Source organism: Microtus pennsylvanicus, chromosome 15, assembly GCF_037038515.1.
Source record: "Microtus pennsylvanicus isolate mMicPen1 chromosome 15, mMicPen1.hap1, whole genome shotgun sequence".
NCBI lineage: Eukaryota > Metazoa > Chordata > Mammalia > Rodentia > Cricetidae > Microtus > Microtus pennsylvanicus.
This window is the reverse complement of record NC_134593.1, coordinates 13,229,716-13,237,516: the sequence shown is the minus strand read 5'-3', so window position 1 is coordinate 13,237,516 and position 7,801 is coordinate 13,229,716. Positions and strand designations below refer to the sequence as shown.

At 42.1% G+C, this 7,801-nt stretch overlaps 1 protein-coding gene across 3 annotated transcripts in view; it reads left to right on the top strand.

Moving 5' to 3' along the window:
• Window positions 1-3,560: 3,560 nt before the first annotated feature.
• The window catches only part of LOC142835563 (uncharacterized), a 90,861-nt gene continuing 86,620 nt past the window's right edge, over window positions 3,561-7,801 (top strand). Inside the window, exon 1 of one of the 3 annotated variants that reach the window (XM_075949116.1) lies at window positions 3,561-4,112. The gene's annotated coding sequence lies outside the window, so the exon portion shown is untranslated. The remainder of the gene's footprint in view (window positions 4,113-7,801) is intronic. The other 2 variants (XM_075949117.1, XM_075949115.1) reach the window with 2 other exon arrangements.

Sequence of the window (7,801 nt, the reverse complement as noted above, 5' to 3'; positions counted from 1 at the left end):
ATCAGTAGGATTAATGTTATAAAATGGATATTCTACCAATAGCAATTATTAATAAAAAGAATAAGTCAACAATGTTGTATATATTCTGAATTTTTGTGTTTTCATACAAAGTTGGAGATTTTTATTTCAATTTCTATGAAGAATGGTATTAGAATTTTGATGGCGATTGTGTTGAATATGTAGTATATACTGGAGAAAAGACAGCATCTTCAACAAATGGTGCCAGTATAACTGGATGCCTGCATGGATCAAGGACATAAATACAAGATCTGATATCCTAAATCTGACAGAAGAGAAAGTGGAGAAATAGTCTTGAAGTCATTGGCACAGAGGAAGACTTTCTGAACAGAACACTGATAGCAGAGGCATTAAGACCAATGATTAATAAATGGGACCTCATGAAGCTGAGAAACTTCTATATGGTAAAGGACATCATCATTTGGGCAAAGCAGCAGCCTATGGAGTGGGGAAATATCTCTATCAATTAGTCATCTGATGGATAATTAATATCTAAAATATATAAATTAAAAGCTGAACATCAAGAAAACAAATAATTTAATTCAAACTTTGGATAGAGAACTAAGAACAGAACCCTCAAGAAAACGAAACAGAAATGGCTGAGAAACCTTTAAAGACATGATCAACATCTTTAGCCACCAGGGAAATGCAAATTAAAAGGACTTTGAGATTTCCTCTTATACCACCCAGAATGGCCAATATCAATAAAATAGAGCATGTGCTGTCAATGATGTAGAGAAAAGGTGACACTTATTTATTGCTGGTGGGAGTAAACCTTCTCTAGCCACTGTGGTTCCCAAGGAAGCTAGAAACCAATCTACTTCAAGATCTAGCTAAGCCATTCTTGTGTATATATCCCAAATATGAAAATACTTGCTGATTTATATTCACTGCTGCTCTATTCATCATAGCTAGAAACTGGTAACAGCCTAGATGTCCACCAATTGATGAATGGATAATGAAAATGTGATACATTTAGACAATGGAATATTATTCAGCTATTAAAAATCATAAAATTCTCAGGTAAATGAATAGAGCTAGAAAACATTATCTCTGCTGAGGTAACATAGATCCTAAAAGATATTGTATGTTTTTCTCATAAGTAGATGTTAGCTTTTAATCTTTCAATATATGTAGTTATTGTCCAGATAACCACAGAGGTTGGATACCAAGTAAGGGAGTTGGGGAAGGAGAGACTCCCCTAAGGAATAAAAGATAGAATATGTTGTTGTGGAGAGACAGGGATACTAGGAGAATTAAAATGGGAGGAGATGGGAGAAAAGGGTAAAGGAGGGACTATGGGGAGGACAACTAACACTAAAGGACATTTGAGAAACCAACGTGGAAACCTACTACTGTAGAAGATTCCTAAAACACATGCATGTTTAAAAGGGATCTATATGGAGTTACCAAATAACAGCGGAGACAACTGGACATCTTATGCCACCAAGTAAAACCTCCAGTGCCAGAAATGGGCAATACCTTTCCGAGCTTTTGGCCAAAGAGACCCCATGGAAACTCCCAAATATATTAGGTTATTTCCAATGCCAGTGATTACTTTCCATAAACTGATAGGAATGCTCTATTGCTGAACATAACATTCACCTCTATCATTAAATACAGAATAGCTGAGTTAGTGCCTAATTAGAAATTTTGTCTTTATTGATTAGCCCTCATGGTAGTAGAAGCTATTCTGCTGGATACCAAAAGATAAAGGTAATCAGCAATATTACCAAACTACAAACCTGTGACTTAGAACAGCAAGACATTCTAGTTTAATAGAGGCACAAATGTTATGGGAGCAACCAGCCACTCTGTGATTCCGTGAGATAAAGCTCAGACCTACACCGACAAAGTGACTTAGAACCCCAAACTGGTATGTCATGGTCTTGGGGGATGCCTGCTATTATTATTCTGATAAAGAAACATAGCAATAAAATGTCTCTTAATGGCACCTTGCCCAATCCACATCAGAGAAGCTTCTTCTTCTAGTAGATGGGAAACCCCCGAGTGCACAATGTGTAGAAAGTGACAGACACTGGAGCATTGAGTCCTAAATGGGATGTTTTGATTGAACCCCTCCCCACAAGGCTCAGGGAGGTATGAGGAGAGGAGGCAGAAAAATTGTAAGAGCCCGAGGTGATGGATGAATCCAAGGAAACAGTGACTTCCAGGCACAGAAGGACTGATGTACATATGAACTCATGTAGACTGTGGCAGCAAACACAAGGTTTGCACAGGTTCAATCCAGTAGTCCCAGCACTGAGAGGAGGGGGAAGTGTTTATATAATTTTTTTGAAACTTTCATTTATGCATATAACATATTTTGGACATATTCACCCACGCCATCCCTCTCAACTTTTTTTTTTAAATATATAATTCACTGGGTTCAATTTGTACTGCCAGTATTGGGACTGGAGTTGGGCATTCACTGAGACATGGTTGACCAAAGGGGTTCCAGTTCTTTTTTTTCTTTTATTGTGGACTATGGAGCTCATGATCCTTTCACTGTAGCTTTATTGGAATCCTTTGCAGAACTCAACCTTACACCCAGTGACTGGATGCAGCTTTGCAGGGCTTGTCTTTCGGGGGGAGATTATTTGTTTTTTTATTTATTTAATTAATTTATTTATTAAAGATTTCTTCCTCCTCCCCACCACCGCCTCCCACTTCCCTCTCCCTCCCCCAATTAAGTCCCCCTCCCTCATCAGCCCTAAGAGCAGTCAGGGTTCCCTGCCCTGTGGGAAGTCCAAGGACCTCCCACCTCCTTCCAGGTCCAGTAAGGTGAGCATCCAAACTGCCTAGGCTCCCAATGGAAAAAAGAGAGCATCTTCAACAAATTGTGCTGGCATAACTGGATGTCAATCTGTAGAAGAATGAAAATAGATCCATATCTATCACCATGCACAAAACTCAAGTCCAAATGGATTAATATCAGTCCAAACACACTGAACCTGATAGAAGAGAAAGTGGGAAGTACTCTACAACACATGGGCACAGGAGACCACTTCCTACGTATAACCCCAGCAGCACAGACATTAAGGGCAACATTGAATAAATGGGACCTCCTGAAACTGAGAAGCTTCTGTAAAGCAAAGGACACTGTCACTAAGACAAAAAGGCAACCCACTGACTAGGAGAAGATCTTCATCAACCCTGCAACTGACAAAGGTCTGATCTCCAAAATATATAAAGAACTCAAGAAACTGGACTGTAAAAGGCTAATCAACCCAATTATAAAATGGGGCACTGAGCTGAACAGAGGATTCTCAACAGAAGAAGTTCAAATGGCCAAAAGACACTTAATGTCATGCTCAACTTTCTTAGCGATTAGCGAAATGCAAATCAAGACAACTTGAAGATACCATCTTACACTGTCAGAATGGCTAAAATCAAAAACACCAATGATAGCCTTTGCTGGAGGGGTTCCAGTTCTTAAAGCAAACTGACTCTCATTCCCCAGAAGATATCAACTGTCAACAGCTCCTCAGAAGCCCCGCCCCCAGAAGGGGGCGTTTGCTGGGGGGGGGGGAGTGGGGGGTGACACAGCTGTCTACTCAAGGTCCAAGGGCAGCGCATGCGCGGGTGGGCGAGGCTGTTGCAGGGGGAGTCAAGGAGACCCCTGTTAAGCTTCTGGGCTCCTTCCACACCGCTGAGCCTCGACCTCTTCCCAGACGCCACCAAGGAGAGGCCGCCTATCGTCGGTCACCGACCAGGCGCGGAGCTGCTCGGACTTGGCTGCCGGTGAGGCTGGGGAGCCGACCGGTGAGGGCTCAACTTAGTTGAGGGAAGTCTGGGCGTCTGAGGAGCGGTCGCGCGCATCGGCCTCTCTGCCTCGGTTGCCCGCGGCCACGCGCGAGATGCAGGACCCGGGTCAGGCGAGAGCAACGCGAATGGTAGACCCTTCTCCCTGGCATCCGTGGCCCGGGGTGAGTGGCGCGGCCCCTGATCCCAGCGTCCACCGATCCCAGCCTCCATGGATCCGCGTTCTCCTGCTACCACTTCAGTGGCTCCTGCTGGTACTTTCCTCTGAAGTACAGCTGCTCGGCGTGGACATCGCAGGAAAGAGCTCCCTGGTACAGCGGATCAGACAGGTAAGCACTGCGTGCCCTGGCAGTCTTAGGGCATTTTCCCACGCTTTCTCTAGGGGAGGGGGTGTGACCAATGCTCAGAAAACTGCATTCAGATCCTCAGCTGGGGCCCTAGTGCATACCCAGCTAGTGGCTGCTTTTGGTAAATAGAACTCGCGGGGTGCATGAAACGATGTAGAAAACCCTGTTTTTTTCTAGTTGAGAAACTGTCTACCCTCATTCCCACCCCATCTTGCCTCTGAAAGATTGGGTCACGTTAAATTTCTAGAACCTACTGTGAATTCAGGAATTCACATGAAAATTGGATTTTAGTGTTCGGTCTTTGCTTTTCTACTCCATAATGAAGCTCTTTTGAGAGTTCATTGCCAAAGTGATGTATCTTTTATTTATTTATTTATTTATTTATTTATTTATTTATTTATTTATTTATTTATTTATTTTTGCTTACTACCGACACTCCCTTATCATCCCCATTTATTTCCAGAAGTCCCTCATTCATGTTTTTAAACCATTCCATTTTCCGGGTCTGGAGAAGTGAAAGGTCATTGTCTGTAGAGGCGTTCCCATGAGCTGAGATGACTCTGAGATAAATCGGTGTTGTTTTGTACACCTTCATTTCTTGGGGATTTACAGACTGCATTAAGCACGTGTCTTCTTAAGTTTTGGGTGCATTCATTCCCCTGCACCCGTTGACTGGAGTTATGCTGTGATGATGATTCTGTTTTAATTCCCGAAGTGGATCTAGCTTAAATATCCTATCATTCATATTGAAACACAATGGTCATGTCATTTCATGTTAATTTCAGTTGCATCTCTTTGGCATCTGTTAAAGTTAAAGTTTTCTTTGAAAAATACTGCAAATGATATTTTGATTTCTTTTCTTTTTTTTATTTTTCCATTCAAAAATTTCCACTTCCTCCCCACCTCCCATTCCCCTCCCGCTCCCCCACTCACTTTCCTCCCTTCCCCTCCAGTCTTAAGAGAGGGCAGGGTACCCTTCCCAGTGGGAAGTGCAAGACCCCCCCCCCCCCCCCCCCGCCTCCATCCAGGCCTAGGAAGGTATGCATCCAAATAGACTAGGGTCCAGTACATGCAGTAGAAACAAATTTCCAGTGCCATTATCAATGGCTTCTCACTTCGCCCCCATTGTGAGCCACATTCAGAGAGTCTGGTTTGATCACATGCTCTTTCAGTCCCAGTCCAGCTGGATTTGGTGAGCTCCCATTAGATCAGACACACTGTCTCAATGGGTGGACCAACCCCTTCCTGTCCTGACTTCCTTGCTCATCTTCTCCCACCTTCTGCTCATCAACTGGACCTTGGGAGCTCAGTCCAGTGTTCTGATGTGGGTCTCTGTCTCTATCTCCATCCATCGCTAGATAAAGGTTCTATGGTGATATTCGAGATATTCATCAGTGTGACTATGGGACAAGGCCAGTTCAGGCACCCTCTCCTCTGCTGCCCAAGGACCTAGCTGGGGACATCCCTGTGGATACCTGGAATCCCCTCTAGAGCCAAGTCTCTTGCCAACCCTAAAATGGCTCCATTAATGAAGATATCTTTTTCCCTGCTCCTATGTCTGCCCTTCCTCCATCTCAACCCTCCCACTCTCCCAAGCTCTTCCCAATCTTTCCCTTCTCCCTTCTTTCTCCCCCTTTCCCCTTCCCCTACCCACATGCTCACAACTTTTTGTCTGCTTCCAATATCCAGGAGGATAAATATATGTTTTTCTTTGGGTTCACCTTCTTATTTAGCTTCTCCATGATCACAAAATATAGGCTCAATGTCCTTTGTTTATGGCTAGAGTCCACTTATGAGTGACTACATACCATATTCATCTTTTTGGGTCTGGGTTATCTCACTCAGTAAAATGTTTTCTATTTCCATCCATTAAAATTCAAGATGTCATTGTTTTTTACTGCTGAGTAGAGCTCTAAAGTGTATATGTGCCACATCTTCTTTATCCATTCTGCTATTGAGGGGCAACTAGGTTGTTTCCAGGTTCTGGCTATTACAAATAATGCTGCTATGAACATAGTTGAACAAATGCTTTTGTAGTATGAGGGCATCTCTTGGGTATATTCCCAAGAGTGGAATTGCTGGATCCTGAGGTAAGTTGACTCCCAGTTTCCTGAGAAACAGCCACACTGATTTCTAAAGGGTTTGCACAAGTTTGCATTCCCACCAGCAATGGATGAGTGTTCCCCTTACTCCACATCCTCTCCAGCATAGGCTATCTTTGGTGTTTTTGATTTTAGCCATTCTGACAGGTGTAAGATGGTATCTCAAAGTTGTTTTGATTTGCATTTCCCTGACCACTAAGGAGGTTGAGCATGACCTTAAGTGTCTTTTGGCCATGTGAACTTCTGTTGAGAATTATCTGTTCAGTTCAGTACCCCATTGATTAGCATTTTACGGTCTAGTTTCTTGAGTTCTTTATATATTTTGGAGATCAGACCTTTGTCTGATGTGGGATTGCTGAAGATCTTGTCCAATTCAGTAGGTTGCCTTTTTGTCTTAATGACAGTGTCCTTTGCATTACAGAAGCTTCTCAGTTTCATGAGGACCCATTTATTCATTGTTGCTCTTATTGTCTGTGCTACTGGGGTTATATGTAGGAATTGTTCTCCTGTGCCCATGTATTGCAGATTACTTCCCACTTTCTCTTCTATCAGGTTCAGCATGGTCAGATTTATATTGATGTCTTTAATCCATTTGGACTTGAGTTTTGTGCATGGTGATAGATATGGATCTATTTTCATTCTTCTACAGGTTGACATCCAGTTATGCCAGCACCATTTGTTAAAGATGCTTTCTTTCTTCCACTGTATAATTTTAGCTTCATTGTGGAAAATCAGGTGTTCATAGGTTTGTGGGTTAATATCCAGGTCTTCGATTTGATTCCATTGGTCAAGATCTTTGTTTTTGTGCCAATATCAAGCTGTTTTCATTACTGTAGCTCTGTAATAGAGTTTGAAGTCAGGGATGGTAATGCCTCCAGAAGTACTTTTATTGTATAGGATTGTTTTGGCCATCCTGGGTTTTTTTTGTTTTTCCATATAAAGTTTATTATTGTTCTCTCAAGGTCTGTGAAGAATTTTGTTGGGATTTTGATGGGGATTGCATTGAATCTATAGATTGCTTTTGGTAGAATTGCCATTTTTACTATGTTGATCCTACCAATTTAAAAGCATGGGAGACCCTTCCATTTTCAGGTATCCTCTTCAGTTTCTTTCTTCAAAGATTTAAAGTTCTTTTCAAATAGATCTTTCACTTCCTTGGTTAGAGTTACCCCAAGATACTTTATGCTATTTGTGGCTATTGTGAAAGGTGATGTTTCTCTGATTTCCCTCTCTGCTTCTTTGTTCTTTGTGTATAAGAGGGCGACTGATTTTTCTGAGGTGATCTTGTATCCTGCCACATTACTAAAGGTGTTTATCAGCTGTAGGAGTTCTTTGGTAGAGTTTTTGGGGTCGCTATGTATACTATCATATCATCTGCAAATAACGAAATTTTAACTTCTTCCTTTCCAATTCGAATCCCCTTATGTTGTCTTATTGCTATTGCTGGAACTTCAAGCACTATATTGAAGAGGTATGGAGACAGTGGACAGCCTTGTCATGTTCCTGATTTTAGTAGGATGGCTTTGAGTTTCTCTCCATTTAATTTAATGTTAGCTGTCGGCTTGCTGT